The sequence below is a fragment of the Pan paniscus genome, chromosome 10 (assembly GCF_029289425.2).
Source record: "Pan paniscus chromosome 10, NHGRI_mPanPan1-v2.0_pri, whole genome shotgun sequence".
Lineage (NCBI taxonomy): Eukaryota > Metazoa > Chordata > Mammalia > Primates > Hominidae > Pan > Pan paniscus.
The window spans coordinates 129,025,562-129,049,055 of record NC_073259.2 but is presented as its reverse complement, the minus strand read 5'-3'; the positions used below and the strand labels follow the sequence as shown (position 1 = coordinate 129,049,055).

General features: G+C 48.4%; 1 long non-coding RNA gene across 1 annotated transcript in view; it reads left to right on the top strand.

Annotated features, from left to right (window-relative positions):
• The window catches only part of LOC129393555 (uncharacterized), a 36,717-nt gene extending 20,457 nt beyond the window's left edge, over positions 1-16,260 (top strand). Inside the window, exon 3 of the long non-coding RNA XR_008620515.2 lies at positions 8,087-16,260. This is a non-coding gene — a long non-coding RNA (uncharacterized LOC129393555). The remainder of the gene's footprint in view (positions 1-8,086) is intronic.
• Positions 16,261-23,494: the final 7,234 nt, after the last annotated feature.

Here is a 23,494-nt window from a genome sequence, read left to right as displayed (position 1 = left end):
GCAGCGGAGAGGGACAGGGAGCTATGGCCTGCGATGGGAGTGGGCAGAGGGGAGGGTGGGGGAGGCGCAGGTGAGGGGCCCTGAGCAGCTGGGATGGAAGGTGCTGGGAGCCAGGGAGGCCATCAGGAGAGCAGTGTTGGGTCCCACCCCCCAAAGAACCTTGTAGGGGCATCATGCTGAGACAGGAGAGCCAAAAATGCTTGCTGCTTACGAGAGCGGCAGCAGCAGGGAGCTCTAGACAGCTGGGCTAGCTCTTCTCAAGGGCAGAGGACGCTCACGGCCATTTTGGGGCCCTTCCATCCATTTTGGGACCCTTCCACCCCACTCCCGGCCTGACACCAGGCCTCCCTCCCTGTAGGAAAAAATATGTTAAGATTACCATGTGCCAAGAACAATGCTGGCTCTGTGAGGGCGAATTCACTTCATTGCATTCTGCTACCAACTGTGAGCAGGTACAGAGATTATCCCCATTTTATAGAGGAGGAAATCGAGGCTCTGAGCGGTTAAGTAACTAACTTGTCCAGGGTCATACAGCCAGCAAGGCAGAAAACATGCAAGGTGAGACTGAGTTGAGATGAGTGTGACACTTGCCCCAGATGCAAATTTATTTTTTTATTTTTTGAGCTAGGTTCTCACTTTGTCACCCAGGCTGGAGTGCTGTGGCGCGATCATGGCTTACTGCAGCCTTGACTTCCTGGGTTCAGGTGATCCTCCCGCCTCAGCCACCCAAGTACCCAAGTAGCTGGCACTACAGGCACGCACCACGACACCCAGCTGATTTTGTGTGTGTGTGTGTGTTGTGTGTGTTTGGGTTGTGTGTGTGTGTGTTTTTGAGACAGAGTCTCACTCTGTCACCCAGGCTTGGAGTGCAGTGGAGCGATCTTGGCTCACTGCAACCTCCGCCTCCCAGGTTCAAGCGATTCCCCTGCCTCAGCCTCTGGAGTAGCTGGGATTACAGGCACATACCACTACACCCGGCTAATTTTTTTGTATTCTTTATTGAGTTGGGGTTTCACCATGTTGGCCAGGCTGGTCTTGAACTCTTGACCTCAAGTGATTCGTCCGCCTTGGCCTCCCAAAGTGCTGGGATTACAGGTGTGAGCCACTGTGCCCGGCCTTGTGTGTGTATTTTTTGTGGAGACAGGGTTTTGCCATGCTGCCCAGGTTGGTCTCAAACTCCTGGACTCAAGCTATCCGCCCACCTCAGCCTCCCAAAGTGTTAGGATTACAGGCGTGAGCCACCATGCCTGGCAGCCCAGGTGCAAATTTTAAGGGAGTGCCACCAAAAAACCCAGTCATCAAGGTAAATAACATTTTTATGCAATATGTTTTTAAAATTAAAATGAATGCAAAACCCCAAAGAATTAAAAACAGATGTCTATACAAAAACTTGTGCATGAATGCTCATAGCAACATTATTCACAAGAGCCAAAAAGTGGAAAAAACATAAATATTCATCACCTGATGAATATATAAACAAAATATGGCTTGACCATGCAATGGTATAGACATATATATATATATATATATTTTTTTTTTCTTTTTTTGAGATGGGGGTCTCGCTCTGTTGCCCAGGCTGGAGTGCAGTGGCGCAATCTTGGCTCACTGCAACCTCCGCCTCCCGGGTTCAAGCAATTCTCCTGCCTGAGCCTCCCGAGTATCTGGAACTACAGGTATGTACCACCACGCCCAGCTAATTTTTGTATTTTTGGTAGAGATGGGGTTTTACCATGTTGGCCAGACTAGTCTCGAACTCCTGACCTTAGGTGATGCCCTCGCCTTGGCCCCCCAAAGTGCTGGGATTACAGGCATGAGCCACCGCATCCAGCCAGTGCAATGGTATATTATTTGGTCATATAAAGGAATGGAGTTCCAGTACATGCCACGACATGCATGAGCCTTGAAAACATGATGCTAAGTGAAAAAGTGGTCACTAAAGACTACATAGTGTGTGAGTCCATTTATCTGAAATGTCCATAACAGGCAAATCCATAGAGACAGGAAGTGGATTTGTGGTTGTCAGGGCCTGCGTGGGAGAAGGGAATGGGGAGTGGCCGCTCCATGGTGCCGGGTTTCTTTAGGATGATAAAAATGTTCTACAATTGATTGTGGTGATATCGGACAACTCTGTGACTTTACTAAAACCCAATGAATTGCACATTTTAAAAGGGCGAGTTTGATGGTATGTAAATCCATAAAAATGTTGTAGCTTTATTGAGATATACTTACCATACAATTCACCCATTTCAGGTGTGCAATTCTGTTTTTTTTTCATTTTTATTTATTTTTATTTTTTGAGACAGGGTTTGGCTCTGTTGCCCAAGCTAGAGTGCAATGGCATGATCTGGGCTCACTGCAACCTCCGCCTCCTGGGCTCAAATCATCCTTCTACCTCAGCCTCCCGAGTAGCTGGGACTACAGGTGTGCACCACCGCACCCAGCTAATTTTTTTTTTTTTTTGTATTTTTGGTAGAGACGGAGTTTCACCATGTTGCCCAGGCTGGTCTCAAACTCCTGGACTCAAGAGATCCTCCCATCTCAGCCCCACAAAGTGCTGGAATTACAGGTGTGAGCCACCATGCCCGGCCTCAAAAAATATTTTTTAACTAATGTAAAATAATCTGTGCTGAACAAAATAGCAAACATCTAAATACAGGCCCTGTGGCCAGGCACAGTGGCTCACGCCTGTAATCCCAGTACTTTGGGAGGCCAAGGTGGGTGGATCACCTGAGGCCAGGAATTTGAGACCAGCCTGGCTAACATGATGAAACCCCATTTCTACTAAAAATTTAAAAAGCTGGGCATGGTGATGCACGCAGGAGGCTGAGACAGGAGAATCGCTTGAACCCAGGAGGCGGAGGTTGCAGTGAGCCGAGATCACACCATTGCACTCCAGTTTGGGCAACAAGAGCAAAACTCCATCTCAAAAAAAACAAACAAACAAAACAAAACAAAACAAAACAGGCCCTGCCCTCACCCACCAGCCACATGTGGCTACCAAGCACTTGAAAGATGGCTAATGTCACTTCTTGAAATGATAATTTTTAAAAAATATATTGAGTTAAATTTTTAAATTAAGATAATTTTGGCCGGGCGTGGTGGCTAACGCCTGTAATCCCAGCACTTTTGGGAGGCCAAGGTGGGTGGATCACCTGAGGTCAGGAGTTCGAGACCACCCTGACCAATATGGTGAAACCCCATCTGTAATAAAAATACAAAAATTAGCCTCAGGAGGCTGAGGCAGGAGAATCGCTTGAACCTGGGAGGCGGAGGTGGCAGTGAACCAAGATCATGCCACTGCACTCTGGCCTGTGTGATACAGCAAGACACTGTCTCAAAAAAAAAAAAAAAAAAAGACAATTTAAAAGTTAACATTTAGGCCGGGCGCGGTGGCTCACGCCTGTAATCTCAGCACTTTGGGAGGCCGAGGCGGGCGGATCACAAGGTCAGGAGATTGAGACCATCCTGGCTAACATGGTGAAACCCCGTCTCTACTAAAAATACAAAAAATTAGCCGGGCGTGGTGGCGGGCGCCTGTAGTCCCAGCTACTTAGGAGACTGAGGCAGGAGAATGGCATGAACCCAGGAGGCGGAGCTTGCAGTGAGCCGAGATCGCGCCACTGTACTCCAGCCTGGGCGACAGAGCGAGACTCCGTCTCAAAAAAAAAAAAAAAAAAAGTTAACATTTAGAATAATTTTAAATTAGATTTAATTAAAATATTATTTATATATTATATAAATATGTTATATTTAGTTTAAAATAATTTGGTTTAAATTAAAATTTTATTTATAAAAATAACTTTATTTTAAAAATTAAAGAAAATAACTTCACCTGTTCTATTTTACTTTTTATTTTTTTAAGAGCCAGATTCTTACTCTGTCACCCAGGCTGGCATGATCATAGCTCACTTCAGCCTAGAACTCCTGGCTTCAAGCAATCCTCCCACCTCAGCATCCCAAGTAGCTGGAACTACAGGTACGCACCGTCATGCCCAGCTTCATTTATATATTTATCTTTTTTGTTTGTTTTTTGAGACAGGGTCTCCTTCTGTCGCCCGGGCTGGAGTGCAGTGGCACAATCTTGGCAAACTGCAATCTATGCTTCTGGGGCTCCCGTGATCCTCCCACCTCAGCCTCTCCAATAGCTGGGACTACAAGCGTGTGCCACCATGCCTCGCTAATTTTTGTATTTTTTTGTAGAGACAAGATTTTGCCACATTGCCCAGGCTGGTCTCAAACTCCTGAGCCCAAGCCATCTGCCCACCTCGTCCTCCCAAGGTGCTGGGATTACAGGGGTGAGCCACTGCACCCTGCCTATTTATTTACTTTTCGTAGAGATGGGGGTCTTGCTTTGTTGCCCAGGCTGGTCTCGAACTCCTGGGCTCAAGCAATCCTCTCACCTCAGCCTCCCAAAGTGTTGGGATTACAGGCATGAGCCATCTCACCTGGCCAGTAATGTATTTCACTCCAAGAACAACTCATGAATTAGGAACTGTTATAATCCCCCTTCTGCAGGGGAGGAAAGAGAGGCTCAGAGAGGTTAAATGACTGCTCAGAGTCCCTCAGAGCTGGGCTTTAAGTCCACCTGAGGCAGGCGGACAGGCTGTGCAGGACAAGTTGGCAGCCCCCGCCTTAAGGAGAGTGGTACCCTCTTTCCTCCAGTGCATTTATGTTTTATTTTTATTTTTGAGACAGAGCCTCACTTTGTCACCCAGGCTGGAGTACAGTGGTGCGATCTCAGCTCACTGTAACCTCTGCCTCCTGGGTTCGAGCAATCCTCCTACCTTAGCCTCCTGAGTAGCTGGGACTACAGGCACACACCACCATGCCTGGCTAATTTTTGTATTTTTGGTAGAGACAGGGTTTCACCATGTTGGCCAGGCTGGTCTCAAACTCCTGGCCTCAAGAGATCCACCCACCTCGGCCTCCCAAACTGTTGGGATTATAGGCGTGAGCCACCGTGCCCGGCCAAGTGCATTTTTTTGTAAACCCCCGCGCAAGTTGCTTTGAGGTTGAGCAGCTTACTGCTGGGGACAGCATTCTCAAGTCCAGGCTAAACAGGGAAGATGCTGTGTGCTGTCCCTTTGTGGCTTTGAGGTTCTCCTGCTTGTTCTCTTTGCTGCCTGCAGCCGCCTCTTGGTGACTTTCCCTTTCCAGGGAGCCAGAGGAACCAAGGAGGGTTGGCCCTGACTCCTGCCCCCAGCATGTAAACTCATTAACTGCTGGGTCCTCAGGCAGTTAGGTGGCTGAGCATTTGAGTCTGGGACGGCAGGTGGATTTGGTTGGAGAGGGAATGACAGAGATTGGGGAGGAGCCTCCAGAGTCTAAAGAGATAGGTACACAAGCAGAAAGTTCCAGCCCCCAGCCTGCCTTTCCCCCATGCTCAGGGGACAAAGCTGAATTAACTCGAGGTCAGGAATGGCATTTGCATTTGCATTCTTGAGAGTCACTGCAAATAAGAGCTGTAGTCATGGTGAGTGGTTAAGGCAATGGACTAGAGAATCACTGAGAAAAAAAGCGAACAGTGGCTGGGCGCAGTGGCTCATGCCTGTCATCCCAGCACTTTGGGAGACCGAAGTGGGTGGATCACTTGAGGTCAGTAGTTCGAGACCAGCCTGGCCAACATGGTGAAAACCCGTCTCTACTAAAAATACAAAAATTAGCCAGGCTTGTCAGTGGGCACCTATAATCCCAGCTACTCGGAAGGCTGAGGCAGGAGAATCACTTGAACCCGGAAGGCAGAGGTTGCAGTGAGCTGAGATCATGACACTGCACTCCAGCCTGGGTGACAGAAACTCCGTCTCAAAAAAAAAAGAAAAAGAAAAAAAAAAAAAAAAGGAACAGCCGGACACGGTAGCTCATACCTGTAATCCCAGCGCTTTGGGAGACCGAGGCAGGTGGATCACCTGAGGTCAGGAGTTCCAGATCAGCCTGGCCAACATGGTAAAACCCCATCTCTACTAAAAATACAAAAATTAGCTGGGTGTGGTGGTGCACACCTGTAGTCCCAGATACTCAGGAGGCTGAGGCAGGAGAATAGCTTGAACCCGGGAGGCGGAGGTTGCAGTGAGCAGAGATCACGCCACTGCACTCCAGCCTGGGCGATAGAGTAAGAATCCGTCTCAAAAAAATCTGAAAATTAAAAATTAAAAAGTGAACAGTTGTTTAGTAAGTGCAGTAGGTAGGCCAAGATAACTATTAAGTAAGTCCTAACAAGGTAGCTGCTTGAAAAAAATAATGCACATAAATTAAAAAAAAAAAAACAACTATTTTCACTCATTCTTAACTTCTCGTATGGATGTACTAACGGGAGGCCTGTGCCTGTTGGGCTGTCCACAGCTACTCAAACCTTGAGATTAGATTGGACGCTATCACCCTCATTTCCTGTTACACAATAACTTCTGCATGGCACTTGCTTTTAATCATGACAACTGCCATACACTCAGCTTTACAAAATCATGTCATTGTGGAAAGGAAGTTCCCTCCATCTAACATTCAAACTTAACTATCCTGAGCTGGTAGTTTGCAAGGTGTCCAACAGATGTCACTGTGTTTCCTTCGCAAATTCTCTAAAATAGTCTGCTGTGTCCCGGGGCATAGTAGATATTCAATAAATGGTGGCTGTGAGTTTTATCACAATTCTCTCCTACTGGGTGAGCAGCTGTTTGCAAGACTAAAATTCGGGCGAGGCACAGGCTTCCCCTTGGTCTTAGCAGCTAGCACAAGACGAGTGTCCCTTCAGCCAGTCTCAGAGCTCTTTGGCAATTCAACTGACCCTTGTCCTTCAGTCCAGACAATGCCCCAGGGCCCACCTGCATTCAAACTCGGACTGTTCTCCTTCCCACCCCTATTATCTTTTCAACTTTATGGACAGTACATGCAATTTTCTCATTCATTTTCTCATTTAACATCTAACAGCTTCATGATATCCCCATTTTACAGATAAGGAAACCAAGGCTTTAAGAGGATAGGGACCCTAATCGGCTAAGGCAGAATTAGGATTTGAACCCAGATCCCCATGATGCCAGAATCTAAGCCTTGACCAAATATGTGTTACTATTACTTTTGTTCTTGTTGTTCTGGGTAACTCCAACCCTCTGCTCATTGGCCTTGTCACCTCAGTGCTGATTTTGCAGATGAAGAGACTAAGGTTCCGAGGTGCTAGAGCACAGTGGTTAGGAACACACACTCTAGAGCCAGAGTGCCTGGGTTTGAGCCTCGTTCTGCCGTTTACTAGCCGTATGGCCTTGGGCAACTTGCTTAACTTCTCTTTGCCTCAGTTCCTCTTCTCTTGGGTTGTTAGGAGAATGAATGAGGTGATATCCAGTGTCCAACACCCTGCAAGCGGCCAGGTGTGGTGGATCACACCTGCAATCCCAGCACTTTGGGAGGCCGAGGCAGGTGGATCATTTGAGGTCAGGAGTTCGAGACCAGTCTGGCCAACATGGCGAAACCTCATTTCTACTAAAAATACAAAAATCAGCCGGGCGTGGTGGCAAACAACTGTAATCCAAGCTACTAGGGAGGCTGAGGCAGAAGAATCGCTTGAACCCAGGAGACAGAGGTTGCAGTGAGCCAAGATTGCGCCACTGCACTCCAGCCTGGGCGACAGAGTGAGACCCTGCCTCAAAAACTAAAAATAAAAAATGAACAGTGTCCAACACCTTGAAAGCATTCCGCATGACTGAACGATCACTGTTACGTGATTACCAACATGACGACCCCACTCCTCTTGGCCAAACTGAGTTCTCTTCTCTTGTAAAAACTTCTGCATATGAAATCACCCATTCCATTTGACTCTTTAGCCCTCATCCTGGCATTCAAGGGCATGGACGACTCAACCCCACTCTCTAGCCAGCCTGACCTCTCCATTCCCTTCTCTGGCGTAGAGGCCACTCCCACCACCTGCCCTTACTCCCTGCCCGCTTTTGTCAGCCTGTACTGTGTTGAAGCTCCCAGAAGAGACAACTGCAGTCATCACTTTCCACTGTGTTCAGTGATGTCAGTTCGGCCCAGCTGGAGGTATTCACATCATGGAAACAGACCATCAGATTTGGTGTGTGTGTGTTTTATTTTGCTTTTTCAGAGAGCCAGCTGTTAAACACTAGCCAACACCCCATTGATGCTGTTCCTTCTACCTGAAACACCTCGCATTGCCGGTGAGCTCTAAAGACAAAAGGACCTGGGTCTGCATTTCCCAAAGGCAAGAATCTGGTATCACCTGCATATTATTTTCCCATATTTGAGCACCACTGCCTTTTGCATTATTTACTTAGCAGTTTTGCTCCTGTCAACTCACTTTTTTAAAACTAAACTTATTTTAAAAAGAAAAGTTTTGGCCGGGAGCGGTGGCTCACGCCTGTAATCCCAGCACTTTGGGAGGCCGAGGTGGGCAGATCACCTGAGGTCGGGAGTTCGAGACCAGCCTGACCAACATGGAGACACTCCGTCTCTACTAAAAATACAAAATTAGCTGGGCGTGGTGGCGCATGCCTGTAATCCTAGCTACTCGGGAGGCTGTGGCAGGAGAATTGCTTGAACCCAGGAGGCGGAGGTTGCAGTGAGTCGAGATCGCCCCATTGTACTCCAGCCTGGGGAACAAGAACGAAACTCCGTCTCAAAAAAAAAAAAAAAAGAAAAAGAAAAGAAAAGCTTTATATAATTTTAATACTCAAAAAAACAGTATCCCGGCCAGGCACAGTGGCTCACACCTGTAATCCCAGAAATTTGGGAGGCCAGGCAGGAGGATCACTTGAGGCTAGGGGTTCAAGACCACTTGAGGCTAGGGCCAACATGGTGAGACCCCGTCTCTACTAAAAATACAAAAATTAGCCAGGCATAGTGGCATGTGCCTGTAATCCCAACTACTCAGGTGGCTGAGGAACAAAAATCACCTGAATCCAGGAGGCGGAGGTTGCTGCGAGCCGAGATCGTGCCACTGCACTTCAGCCTGGGTGACGGAGTGAGACTCTGTCTCAAAAAAAGAAAAAGAAAAAGAGTATCCCTTGCCATAAATAGCAAGCAGTCATTCAGACATGGAAATGAGGCATTCACACTTGTTCTTGTTTCACACTAAGGCCCTAAGCCTAAGGAGGGTTTCTCTATGTTGAAAGGAAATTAGGCAGTGTTCAGAGGGCTGTTAAAGATAGACTAGCAAGTAATTGAAACTTTCTCCTCAATGTAAGCACTTTAGAAGGGACTGAAAAGAGAATGTTCTCCCTACATGTACCGTATCACCTCCAATTACCTCGTGTACCACTATTTTGCAAATAAATGCCAGAGGCAAGAGTACATTTTGATGCTTTAACCTAGCACTCAAAGCCCTCCTCGATTTGAATCTTTCCAGCCTCATCTTGCACAGCCCCTCCATACCCAGGCCTCAGCCACTCTATTTGCCATCTCCAGAACATACCCCTAACTGTCTCACCTCTGTGCCTTTGTGCAAGCTGCTCCCTCTACCTGGAAACCTCCATTTGTCAAGCTGCTGCTGTCTTCAAGATCTTCCTGGTCAGAATCTCCTGCTGTCCTCTTCTGCCGCCCACAGCAATGTCAGCCTTCACTGGCTGGCCTTCCCTACTCACTGGAGCAGAGCTACGGCATCAGAATGCCCTGGACCAGGGGTTAGAAACACAGATTTCTGAGTCTGCACTCGAAGATTTTTTTTTTTCTTTCTTTCTTTCTTTTTTTTGTTTTCCAATTTTTCTAATTTTAGAGATGGGGTCTCACCACGTTGCCCAGGCTGGTCTCAAGCTCCTGGACTCAGGTCATCCTACCACCTAGGCCTTCTAAAGTGTTAGGATGAGCCCTGAACCTTGTAACATGAACATTTATTAGTTATATCTGGAAAAAAATATAAAGTTATTTTTATTTGGGTGATACTGCCTTCAAAAAAAAACAAAAAAAACAGGATGCCGAGCAAAGTGGCTCATGCCTGTAATCCCAGTGCTTTGGGAGGCTGAGGCGGGCGGATCACTTGAGACCAGGAGTTCAAGACCAGCCTGGCCAACATAGTGAAACCCCGCTTCTATTAAAAATACAAAAATGGGCCAGGCGTGGTGGCTCATACCTGTAATCCCAGCACTTTGGGAGGCCGAGGCGAGTGAATCACGAGGTCAAGAGATCAAGACCATCCTGGTAAACATGGAGAAACCCTGTCTCTACTAAAAATAGAAAAATTAGCTGGGCACGGTGTCACGTGCCTGTAGTCCCAGCTACTAGAGAAGCTGAGTCAGCGGAATCGCTTGAACCCAGGAGGTGGAGGTTGCAGTGAGCTGAGATTGCACCACTGCACTCCAGCCTGGGCGACAGAGTGAGACTCTGTCTCAAAAAAAAAAAAAAAAAAAAAATTAGCCAAGTGTGGTGGCACATGCCTGTAATCCCAATTACTCGGGAGGCTGAGGCAGAAGAATTGCTTGAACCTGGGAGGTGGAGGTTTCAGTGAGCCAAGATCGCACCACTGCCCTCCAGCCTGGGCAATAGAGCAAGACTCCATCTCACAAAATAAAAAGCCAAAAAAAGTTCTCGACAGTTCTGTTCCCTGCCTGAGGTGTTTGTCTCAGGATCCCGGCCTGGCTGTGGGCCAGAGATGGCAAAAACCAAGGTCCGTCTATTACTGGGCATCCAGGGTTTCATAATCTCTACGACCTCCATGCCTGGAACTCCACACATTGCGCATGCCCCAGAAAAGCTTGCCCAACGGACCCCAATCCACCATTTCTGAATGCATTTTTCATGACTTGCTGAAGGTGTCTTGTCAATCCAATTAGATTGTAAACTCCGGGAGTGCAGGGACAACACTGACCTTCCTATTACTCCCCTCACCCCTGCCCAGCTCTGGTCTGGGCACACAGTGACCCTCAAGGGTAGCACAAAGACTTGAGGCAAGAAAAACACCTGTAGAAGGAAAAGGCTGGATCCTGGGAGCGCCTCTGTCTGCTTTGCTGCCATCCTCTTCTTCAACAGCAAAGGACACGCTAGTTCTATGCAGCAAAAGTTTCCAAACACGTTAGCCTAAGAATTTCGAGTCATGCAAAAAATAAATTCCCAGAGTCACAGGGTTAAAAAAAATCAGATTCCAGGGCCCCATCCTTGTTGTTCCTGAGTCAGACTCCCCAATCAAACTGCCAGAGAACCTCTTCTTTGAACAAACACTTCAGGCAACTTTCCCAGGATAAAGCAAGTTTCAGAAACTCTCACACAGCTTCTTAGGTATCTCAGATATGGCTCTCGCCCTCCAGATGTTTACAAATGAAAACAAGAAATCTGGTTCCAACAAGCAAAAGCCCAGAGAGACCTCAAACACAAAGATGCAAATCAAAATTAGTAGAGAAATAAATGAGCCGGGACGTTGTACTTCGGTCGCGGGGCTGGCTGAGGTCACTGCCTGCACAGCCGACTGTTGGAAGTTCTGCGGTATACCAGCTGAATGGCCTTGAACAAGTCCCATCTCCACTCTGAGCCTCCGTTTCCGCATCTGTAGAATGGGGATATGTGGGCCTAACTCACAGCGTTGTTGTGAGAATTCAACAAGAACACATCAATCAGGTGTGAATATAGCAAGCCGGCGTTTGATTAAATGTTAGTTTTCGTCCTAAGAAAAATAGCTAATATTTCTGAGCACTTATGGCCAAGCCCTGAGCTAACATTTACTTGCTCCTTTAACTCCCACAACAACCCAATGAGGTAGGATCTATTATTATCCCCATTTCACAGATGCGGAAATTAAGGCACAGAAAGGTTAAAAAAAAAAACATGCACAGGCCAGGCTTGGTGGATCACCCCCTGTAATCTCAGCACTTTGGGAGGTGGAGCCTGGAGGATCGCTTGAGGCCAGGAGTTTGAGACTAGCCTGGGCAACATAGCAAGACCCTGTCTCTATAAAAAAAAAAATTTAAAGCTGAGTGCCGTGGCTCACGCCTGTAACCCCAACACTTTGAGAGGCTGAGGCAGGTGAACTCTTGAGCCCAGGAATTCAAGACCAAACTGGGCAGCATAGTGAGACCCTGTCTCTTAAAAAAAAAAAAAATCAGCTGGGCGTGGTGGTGCATGCCTGTGATCCCAACTACTCGGGAGGCTGAGGTGGGAGGATCGCTTGAGCCCAGGAGTTTGAGGTTGCAGTGAGCTATGATTGTGCCATTGCGCTCCAGCCTGCACAACAGAGAAAGGTCTGTCTTTAAAAAAAAAAAAAAGAAAAAAAAAAAGAAAAGAAAAAAGTACCCAACGTCTCCCAACCAGGAAATGGCAGAGCTGGGATTAGAGCCTAGAAAACCTATCCTGTAGCCCCAGGAGGAAATAGCCTCACGGGAGCAAAACCACCGGGTGTTTAGGACTCATGAAAATTATACATTGGCTTCTTTGGGAAAAGTGGCCCATTCAGCTGAGCAGGACCCAAAATAGCAAAAGGGCCAAGGACAGCCCGCCTGCCCTAGGTGTGGCCCCAGCCAGGATTCCTAGCCCTGCGAGTTTTCCCAGATTGGCCAACACACATCTGAACCCCTGGGATCAGGAAGTGCCAATGCCTGGGTCTTGCTAAAGCCATTTACTGTTGACAGATATCCCACCGATGGCCAAGTGCCAGTTAGTCATGGCCTCAGTGCAGCACCTCATCCCTCCCAGAAAGCCATGGCTCTGGACTCCACCCACTGAAAACAGGGCTTTTGTGGGAATACAATGGGACAGGAAGAAAAACATGCTGAACCTGATCTCCATGGGACCTGATGTGGAGTCACGTTCATTCACATCCCTGGCTTGCAGCCTCTCCACTCACAAGTTATTGATAATCGAAAAAATAAAACAACATGCGATCGTACTTCTGGGCAGATAGAATGCAAGAGCCTGGGGCACTGGTTGTTTCTGGGGAGGGGAAGGGAACCAAGAGACCCAAGAAGAGGGTGGACAAGCTAGGCACGGTGGCTCACCCCTGTAATCCCAGCATTTTGGGAGGCCAAGGCAGGCAGACACTTGAGGTCAGGAGTTCAAGATCACCCTGGCCAACATGGTGAAACCCTGTCTCTACTAAAAACATAAAAATTAGCCAGGCGTGGTGGCAGGTGCCTATAATCGCAGCCACTCGGGAGTCTGAGGCAGGGGAATCACTTGAACCTGGAGGCAGAGATTGCAGTAACCGGAGATCGTGCCATTGCATTCCATCCTGGGCGACAGAGCGAAACTCCGTCTCAAAGAAAAAAATAAAAGGACTATGAGTGGGAGCAGATGTAGGGAGATGCAAGGGACGGAGTATCAGGAGAACAGTACCTGTTCTGGGCTCTCCGCTAATCAAACCCAACCACCAGGCACGGGAGACCCCCACACACAGAGCAGGGTGGAGACAGGAGAAGCGATCGCAGAAGAGGCCAGACCACCACCCAATAGATGTGGGTAACTATTCAAAACTCAGATCATCTGAACAGAAAAAGGTGAATGCTATGAGCTAAAAACTTCAAGGTTCTTTGCATCAGTGCTCTTTTTTTTTTTTCCTGAAGTTATTTCAAGTTGGATTTCTACCACTTGCAAACCAAAGAGTCTTGCCGAACAGAGACGGAAACATGGAAGATTTCATTGAAGTGGAAACCTGGCATTATAATTGCCCACTGCTTGTAAAATTCAGGCCGGTGTGGTGGCTCACGCCTGTAATCCCAACACTTCGGAAGGCTGAGGTGGGCAGATCGCCTGAGCCCAGAAGTTCAAGACCAGCCTGGGCAACATGGCAAGACCCTGTCTCTATAAAAAATTTTGGTTTAAAGCTAAGTGCAGTGGCTCACGCCTGTAATGCCAACTCTTTGGGAGGCTGAAGCAGGTTAATTGCTTGAGCCCAGGAGGTCGAGACCAAACTGGGCAACATAGTGAGACCCCATCTCTAAAAAAAGAGAAGAAAAGAAAATCAGCAGGGAGTGTTGGCACATGCCAGTGGTCCCAGCTATTCAGGAGGCCGAGGTGGAAGAATCACCTGAACCCAGGAAGGTCAAGGCCACAGCAAGCTGTGATAGTGCCACTGCACTCCAGCCTGGACAACAGAGCAAGACCCTGTCTCAAAATAAGTACATAGGCTGGGCGAGGTGGCTCATGCCTGTAATCCTAGCACTTTGGGAGGTCGAGGCGGGCAGATCATTTGGGGTAAGGAGTTCGAGACCAGTTTGGCCAACACAGTGAAACCCCGTCTCTACTAAAAATACAAAAAAAATTAGCTGGGTGTGGTGGCACATGCCTGTAATCCCAGCTACTTGGGGAGGCTGAGGCAGGAGAATTCCTTGAACCCGGGAGACAGAGATCGCGTCACTGCACTCCAGCCTGGTTGACAGTGCGAGACTCTCAAAAAAAAAAAAAAAAAAAAAAATTGTCCAGGCATAGTGGCTCACGCCTGTAATCCTAGCACTTTGGGAGGCCGAGGTGGGTGGATCACCTGAGGTCAGGAGTTCGAGACCAGCCTGGCCAACATGGCGAAACCCCGTCTCTACTAAAAAATACAAAAATTAGCTGGGCATGGTGGCACATGCCTGTAATCCCAGCTACTCGCGAGGCTGAGGCTGGAGAATCACTTGAACCTGGGAGGCAGAGGTTGCAGTGAGCTGAGATCGCGCCACTGCACAACAGCCTGGGTGACAGAGTGAGACTCTGTCTCAAAAAAAAAAAAAAAATCAATTAATTTAGCTTAATTCAACTGCTTCACCTTGGCCTACAAGGGGCTGGGCCACCCTGTCCAATCCATGATCACCTTTTTCCACTGTCCCCCTGCAGTGCACAGCAAGTCGCCTACAGCTCCTCCCATACCCACAGCCCCTTCCTGCCTGGGACCTTCGCCCATGCTGTTCCTCCTGCCTGAACCCCTCTCCTAGCTCTTCCTCCCATCAGCACCTCATTGTCATCCCTTCCCTATCCTGTGGTCTGAATGTTTGTGTCCTCCCAAAGTTCATATGTGGAATCCTAGCCCACCAGGTGGTGGTATTAAGAGGTGGGGACTTTGGGGGCAGGATTAGTTCCCTTATCAAAGAGGCCCAAGGGAGATTGTTTGTCCCTTGCACCAGGTGAGGGCCCCGCAAGAAGGTGCCCTTGCTGGAGATCCCAGACTCTATAACTATGAGAAATATTGTTTATAAGTAACCCAGTTTATGTTTTTTTGGTTTTTTGGTTTTTTTTTTTTTCAAGGTGGAGTCTCGCTCTGTGGCCCAGGCAATCTTGGCTCACTACAACCTCCGCCTCCCAGGTTCAGGCGATTCTCCTGCCTCAGCCTTCTGAGTAGCTGGAATTTCAGGCACCCACCACCATATCCGTCTAATTTTTGTATTTTTAGTACAGACGAGGTTTCACCATGTTGGCCAGGCTGGTCTTGAACTCCTGGCCTCAAGCAATCCTCCCGCCCCGGCCTCCCAAAGTGTTGGGATTACAAGCATGAGTCACCGTGCCTGGCCTATGGTATTTTTTTATAGCAGCAGGAACAGACTAAGACATCCTACTTCTCAGCTTAAACGTCACCTCTGCACAGAGCCCTTCGTGATACATCTGAACAGATTCTTTTCTGTGACTCTCCATCCCTGCACTGTGTTTGCTCTTTCAGGGTGCTTTTTCACATTTGTGAGGGTGTATGCATCTCTTCTTCCAGGCTGTAAGCTTCATAAAGTCTCTGTTTTGTTCGTAACTAGAACAAGCCCTAGCACCTAGCAGTGAGTGTTCATTAAACATATGAAGAATGAATCAGCGAGTGATTTCATGTCTCATCATCTCTAAAAAGCCTGTTTGATCACTTCCAGGACCAGGAAACTCCTGACATTATCAAGGATGCCATTGCAAAGTGAAATGTCATAAACATGTAGGAGTTGATTCTTTCCAGAAGCTGGCAGTCCAGGACTGGTGTGGGGGCTCCACGGTGTCACCAGAGCTTTGACCTTCCTGCTCTACCATCTTCAGTGGGTGGCTTCTGTACTCAGGGTTACCTCATGGTCCAAGATGGCTGCTGGACTCTCGCCATTATATCCAAATACCAGGTAGAATAGAGGACAAAAGCAGTGAACCTCAAGGCTGAGGCTCCTGGAAGCCTCATACACTTTTACCTACTACAGTCTATGGAACATAGTGTAGTCACGGGGCCATGCCAAAATGCAAGAGAGACTGGGAAATGTCTTCATTCCAGGCAGCACGATCCGAATCTGTTATTAAGGGAAAAAATAGGAAGAATGGATATTAGGTATGTAACTAGCTACAAATGATCATGGCATCTCCGTTTATTGAGCACTTACTATGTGCTAGACACAGTCCTAAGTACTTAATAAATGTGGCCCGGTCAAACAAGATTGCCCTCTGCCCCTTCTGTAGCCAGGGACACACACACACACACACACACACACACACACACGCATGTACAGGAGCCAGTTGGGCCTGGCCCCCTTCACTGCGGGTACTGACATGCGAAGTCTTTGTCATATGACTCTGAGCAGGGAGGGAGCAGTGTCCTCTTAGCATAATAAGATCAGGATTCATAACATTAAATCAAAGTGCTGTAACTCACAGGAATATCAATTTCCTATTCAGAAGATAGAGGAGAATGTTTTCAGAAGGAAATTGAACTTTATGGTTTGAAACATGTTTAATTTTAAATATGTTGAAAGAAAACCAGCTACAGCCTGGCAAGGAAACTCCTGTTGTTCCAGCCAATGCCTTGGAGAACCAGAGACCACGCCCCCTTCCTCCCTGCTGAGGAGTCAATGAACGAGACCAAAGTCCCCTGTTCTTCTCTGCAGTCAGCAGAAATCAGAGAAGAACATCTTTAGACAGTCAGCAGACTCAGGAACTGTGTACTTTGCAATTTACAAAAAGGGGCTCTAGGACTTTTTAAAAATTTTTTTACTTTTATTTTTTTGAGACGGAGTCTCACTCTGTCGCCCTGGCTGGAGTGCAGTGGCGTGATCTCAGCTCACTGCAACGTCCACCTCCCAGGTTCAAGCTATTCTCCTGCCTCAGCCTCCCGAGTAGTTAGGATTACAGGCACCTGCCACCACACCCGGCTAATTTTTGTATTTTTAATAAAGACAAGGTTTTGCCATGTTGGCTAAGCTGTTCTCCAACTCCTGACCTCAGGCGATCCACCTGTCTCAGCCTCCCAAAGTGCTGGGATTACAGGCATGAGCCACCGCACCCAGCCTGGGACTTTTTTATTTTTACAGAGATGGGTGATGATTCATGGGACGTTGGAGATGCCCCAAGACTGGAGATATGATTTGGGGGATCCTGAGGATTGGTGACCTAGGCAAAACTTGGGGAGGCTGGATCCTGGATATGGAGTAGCCAATCTGAATAAAGACCCCTGCGCCAAAGGTTGGCACAGAAATAGGGGTCTTGCCAGCCTTCAGTGGAGGCCCACACCAGTCCTAGACTGCCTGCTTCTGGAAGGAATCAACTCTTATATGTTTATGCCATTTCACTTTGGGTTTTCTGTTCTATACAGCTAAACCTAATACTGGACTGATACATTATTATTATTTTCAGAACCAACCAAAGCTGGAATAACACTCTTGATAATGCCAGTTTCCTGGTCCTAGAAGTGAGCAAACAGGCTTTTCAGAGATGACGAGATGTGAAACCCCTCACTGACTCATGCTTCATGTGTTTAATGAGCACCCACTAGGTGCTAAGCCTTGTTCTAGTCAGGAATAAAACAGAGACTTCACGAGGTTTACAGCCTGGTGGAGGAGACGTGTATCAGGCTAGTGCGTGTAGACCAAAGGCCAGAGGCGCCCACTCAAGCATTTCCACCTACGTGAGAATCCCATAGTCTTTTTAGAAGAATAGAAATAGTAAGCCCTGAGTCACGACTGTGTTTGAATGCCACCTTACCTGAAGTCTGAGTCAGGGATAATTTGATTTCAGAAGAATAAAATGAAGGAAATGAGGGTATTCTCCTTTTTTTTTTTTTTTCTGAGATGGAGTCTCACTCTATCGCCCAGGCTGGAGTGCAGTGGCGCAATCTCGGCTCACTGCAAGCTCCACCTCCCGGGTTCACGCCATTCTCCTGCCTCAGCCTCCCGAGTAGCTGGGACTACAGGCGCCCACCACCACGCCCAGCTAATTTTTTGCATTTTTAGTAGAGACGGGGTTTCACCGTGTTAGCCAGGATGGTCTCGATCTCCTGACCTCGTGATCCGCCCGCCTCGGCCTCCCAAAGTGCTGGGATTACAGGCGTGAGCCACCGCGCCCAGTCGAAATGAGGGTATTCTCTAAGAGGCAGATGACAGAACCTACTGCAATGAATTTGTCAAGCTCAAGGCTAAGGACACAGTCCCTCCACAAGGCAGCCTTCACTTCAAATGCCAGGTGCAACTGGGGATTCCCGGGCCACCCTCACTTCTGACCGCTTGGCTGCATTGAGGGTTCCCACTACCCTCTGTGGTTCAATAATTCGCTGGAATGACTCACGGAACTCAGGAAAGTGCCCCGCCTCATAACGACAGTTTCTATGATAGCAAACAAACACAGATCAGAACCAGCCACAAGAAAGGACATAGAGGGTGAGGTGCGAAAGGGGTTCAAGTGCAAAGCTCCTAGTTACCTTCTCTCCAGACAGTCACCTCCTCCCAGCTATGATGCGTGACGACACTCAGAGAATACTGCTAACCAGAGAAGCTCCTGAGGCTTTGGTGTCCAGCGTTTTTGGGGGTTTTGTTTTTGTTGTTGTTGTTTCTGAGATGGAGTCTCGCTCTCGTCGCCCAGGCTGGAGTGCTGTTGCGTGATCTCAGTTCACTGCAACCTCCACCTCCTGGGTTCAAGCGATTCTCCCGCCTCAGCCTCCAGAGTACGAGTAGCTGGGATTACAGGCATGCACCATGCCCGGTTGATTTTGTATTTTTAGTAGAGACAGGGTTTCACCATGTTGGCCAGGCTGATCTCAAACTCCTGACATCTGGTGACCCGCCCCCCTCAGCCTCCTGAAGTGCTGGGATTACAAGCATGAGCCACTGCCAGCCAATGTCCAGCATTTTTTAGTGGGGCTTGATCCCTTACTGCCAGTGTGGCTGACCTTTCATCTCCAGTCTCTCCTGAGCTAACTCTTGTGTATCCAGCTCATCTGGAGGTTGGAACTGATACAGGGTGTTCCAAAGCCTTCATTACAGATCACATTGTTAGACTATCTGGTGGCCAAAGGCCCCAGGCAAACACAGACACTTCCATCAGACAGGACGTTAAGGGGCCTAGAGATCACCTCCCAGCAACAGAAGGCAAAGATAATCCTCCTACTGTACATCCTTTTTTTTTTTCTTTTTTTCTTTAAGAGACAGGGTTTCATTCTGTCGCCCAGGCTGGAGTACAGTGACACACTCATGGCTTGCTGCAGCCTCGACCTCCTGGGCTCAAGCAATCCTCCTGTAGCTGGGACTACAGGTGTGCACCACCACACCCCGCCAACTATACATCCACCACCACCCTGTCCTCTCAGCCCCCAAAGTCATGAGGCTTTGACTAGGTATCAGGATGTCTTCAAATGAAAATTAATGAAAACAGCGGGCCCGGTGGCTCACACCTGTAAGCCCAGCACTTTGGGAGGCCGAGACAGGTGGATCACCTGAGATCGGGAGTTCAAGAACAGCCTGATCAACATGGAGAAACCCTGTCTCTACTAAAAATACAAAAAAAGTAGCTGGGCATGGTGGCACATGCCTGTAATCCCAGCTACTTGGGAGGCTGAGGCAGGAAAATTGCTTGAACCCGGGAGGTGGAGGTTGTGGTGAGCCGAGATCATGCCATTGTACTCCAGCCTGGGCAACAAGAGTGAAACTTCGTCAAAAAAAAAAAAAAAGAAAAGAAAAGAAAATTAATAAAAACAAAACAAAACAAAAATCCAAAGTTGGACACACACACAGAGAACACCTTAGGACAATAGAGGTACACCGTGGAGTGCTGCAGCAGCAAGCCAAAGATTGCCAAGGATTACCAGAGACGTGAGACATTGGAAAGGGCAAGGGTGCAATCTCCCCTCTCCCCCAAGTTTGAGAGGGGGCCAAGCCCTACCGACACCTTAATTTGAGGCCTCTAGTCTCTAGAAATGCAATGTGCAAGGCGGGGCGCGGTGGCTCATGCCTGTAATCCCAGCACTTTGGGAGGCTGAGGCGGGCCTTAAGGTCAGGAGTTCAAGACCAGCCTGGCCAACATGGTGAAACCCTGCCTCAAAATGCAAAAAGTAGCCAGGCGTGGTGGCACGTGCCTGTAATCCTAGCTACTCAGGAGGCTGAGGCAGGAGAATCACTTGAACCCAGGAGGCAGAGGTTGCAGTGAGCCGAGATCACACCAGTGCACTCCAGCCTGGGCAACAGCGTGAGACTCCATCTCAAAAAAAAAAAAAAAGGGCCAGGCGCAGTGCTCACGCCTGTAATCCCAGCACGTTGGGAGGCTGAGGTGGGAGGATCACCTGAGGCCAGGAGTTCAAGACCAGCCTGGCCAATATGGTGAAACCCTGTCTCTACTAAACATTCCAAAAAAATTTAGCAGGGTGTGGTGGCGCATGCCTGTAATCCCAGCTACTCGGGAGACTGAGACAGGAGAATTGCTTGAACCTGGGAGGCGGAGGTTGCAATGAGCTGAGATCGCGCCACTGCACTCCAGCCTGGGAGACAGAGTGAGACTCCGTCTCAAAACAAAACAAAACAAAAATGCGACGTGCAGTGATGTGCTTCAGCTGGTGTGATCCCCTTGGGGATGTGGCAATGGATGGGCACCCCCAGACTTGATGATCATCCCTTTGTCTCTTACCAGCAATCCCCAAACCAATTCACAAGTTCTGTTTTGTTTTGGTTTGGTTTTTTGTTTGTTTTTTGAGACAGAGTCTCACTCTGTCGCCCGGGCAGGAGTGCAGTGACATGATCATATCTCACTGCAGCCTCAAACTCCCAGGCTCAAGTGATCCTCCCACCTCAGCCTCTCTAGTAGCTGGGACTACAGGTGTGCACCACCATGCCTGGCTAACTTTTTTCATTTTTTGTAGAGATGGGGGTCTCCCTATGTTGCCCAGGCTGGTTTCGAACTCCTGGGCTCAAGTGATCCTCCCATCTCAGCCTCCCAAAGTGCTGGCATTACAGGCATGAGCCACCGTGCCCGGCCACAAGATATTTTTTAAGCATGGAGGTTTCTGTGCATTGGATTCCCCTCTTTGAGCTTCACCATATATATTTGTCCAAGGGCAGGGAGATCCGATGTAATCTGCTTACACAATATTCCTGGAGAAGTTCTTCTTTCAGTAAATACTTGTACATCTCTGCAGAGTGACAGCAGGTTCTCCAGCAAACACCTTGGGGAGCCCAACCCTTTCCTGGGAATGCCCCTGTGTTAATGGGAATCAAAGCTGAGAGCAGGTGGGGAGAGTACATTCTTGGCTTATCAGCTTCCAACAGAAAGGGGGAATAAAAACAGATGCAATCTTTTATTGCAAAGGGATGGGTGCCTCTAAGATCAGATAAAGCCCATATAGGATTATGCAGAAACTGGTGTAAATTTGCAGGTCATCAAGACTCAATGTCCCCTCCCTCCCCACACTGTCCACCTCTGGGCCATTTTGCACTTTATATTTTCTGAGAAAGGAGGCAGAGGGGAAGAAGGGGTTCAAAGGTGTCAGCCTGGCTCCTGGTGACCAGCTCTGTTTAGCAGGAAGTTAGCTGGAACAACTGATTGAGCCCTGGGATAATCTATGCTGTCACTGTGGACACAGCGGAGCAGAGGGCACACACAGTGGAGGGCACACACAGCAGAGGGCACACACAGCGGAGGGCACACACAGCAGAGGGCACACACAGCGGAGGGCACACACAGTGGAGGACACACACAGCGGAGGGCACACACAGTGGAGTTACCTCTGATCCCCATGCCCTATGGGGCTGCCACCTTCCTGCCAGGGTTTGGATCATCACAGTCATTTGCATCTTCACTCCACAGCGTGAGTGCACATACACATCTGTTTTATTGCATTTGGCCCTTATAGGAATGAGTGGGATATGGGGAAATGAAAAGGCTAAGACTGTGATAAAAAATGTAGCTCTTAGGCCAGGTGCAGTGGCACATGCCTGTAATCCTAGCACTTTGGGAGGCCGAGGTGGACAGATCACCTGAGTTCAGGAGTTTGAGACCAGCCTGGCGAACATGGTGAAACCCCATCTCTACTAAAAATACAAAAATTAGCCAGGCGTGGTGGCGGGTGCCTGTAGTCCCAGCTACTCAGGAGGCTGAGGCAGGAGAATCCCTTGAACTCGGGGGTGAGAGGTTGCAGTGGGATTGCCCCACTGCACTCCAGCCTGGGCGACAGAGTGAGACTCCACCTCAAAACAAAACGAATCGAATCAAATGTAGCTCTTGAAACAACCAAAACAAAGTTAAAGTTGTAAAGAGTGGAAAGTCCTTAGCATTGATCAGAATTAATCTTTGGCCAGGTGCAGTGGCTCACGCCTGTAATCCCAGCACTTTGGGAGGCTAAGGTGGAAGGATCATTTGAGCCCAATTTGAGACTAGCCCAGGCAACATAGTGAGATCTCATTTCTAATGGAAATGAAAAAATTAGCCAGGCATGGTGGCATCTGCCTATAATCCTGGCTACTCAGGAGGCTGAAGCGGGAGGATTGTTTGAGTTTGGGAGGTCGAGGCTGCAGTGAGCTAGGATGGCACCACTGCACTCCAGCCTGGGCAACAGAGTGAGACCCTGTCTCAAAAAAAAAAAAGAATTCTCAACCTTCTCCCCGACCACAGCCTTCCTCAAGTAAGCTAAAAACAAACATCCTCTACATTGTTTGAGTCAAATATTGGCTTTATCCTTGACACCTCACTTTCTTTCCTATCCCATAGTCAATTGGTCTGGAAATAAAAATAAAAGTTTCCCCAGAATTAAAAAAAAAAAAATCCCAAAGTTGGGTGGGCTTGATGGTATATGTTATTAGGAGTCTAGGTTTTCTCAGTCTACAGCATCAGCTTCAGTGAAGGCTGATTCCCCTCATGGTCACAAAGTGGCTGCCACCACTCACTCAGGCACCTTTGTCTCCTCTGGGGAGAAGGAGGAGCTGCTCACCCTCATCAGCCCAGAGTAAGCCCCGCCTTGCATCTCGTTGGTCCACTGGCTTAGGCCCAGTCAATCACTGGCAAATGGGCATGGAATTAGCAGCACTGACTGAGCTCATTGGATCTCAAAGTGTGGTCCCAGGGCCAGCAGCATTGGCCTCACCTGGGAACTTGTTAGAACGGCACATCCTCCAGCCTCACCTCAAACCTGCTGAATCAGAAACTCGGGGTGGGGCCCAGTGAGCTGGATTTGTTTCCCAAGCCCTCTAGGGAATTCTAATTTGTGCTCCCACTGAAGAACTTCTGCCTTGATTAAAAGCTTTGTTAACCATCCTCAAGGTCCAGGCCTGATAGTGACTTTGGAGGAAGGTGGGTGAGATGCTGTGAGTGTGGGAGGGGAAGAGTGGCCTCTTCAGTGGGTACCGCAGCTCACTCTGTGGGCGATGACATCGCAGGGACAACGTGGACCCAGGAGTCC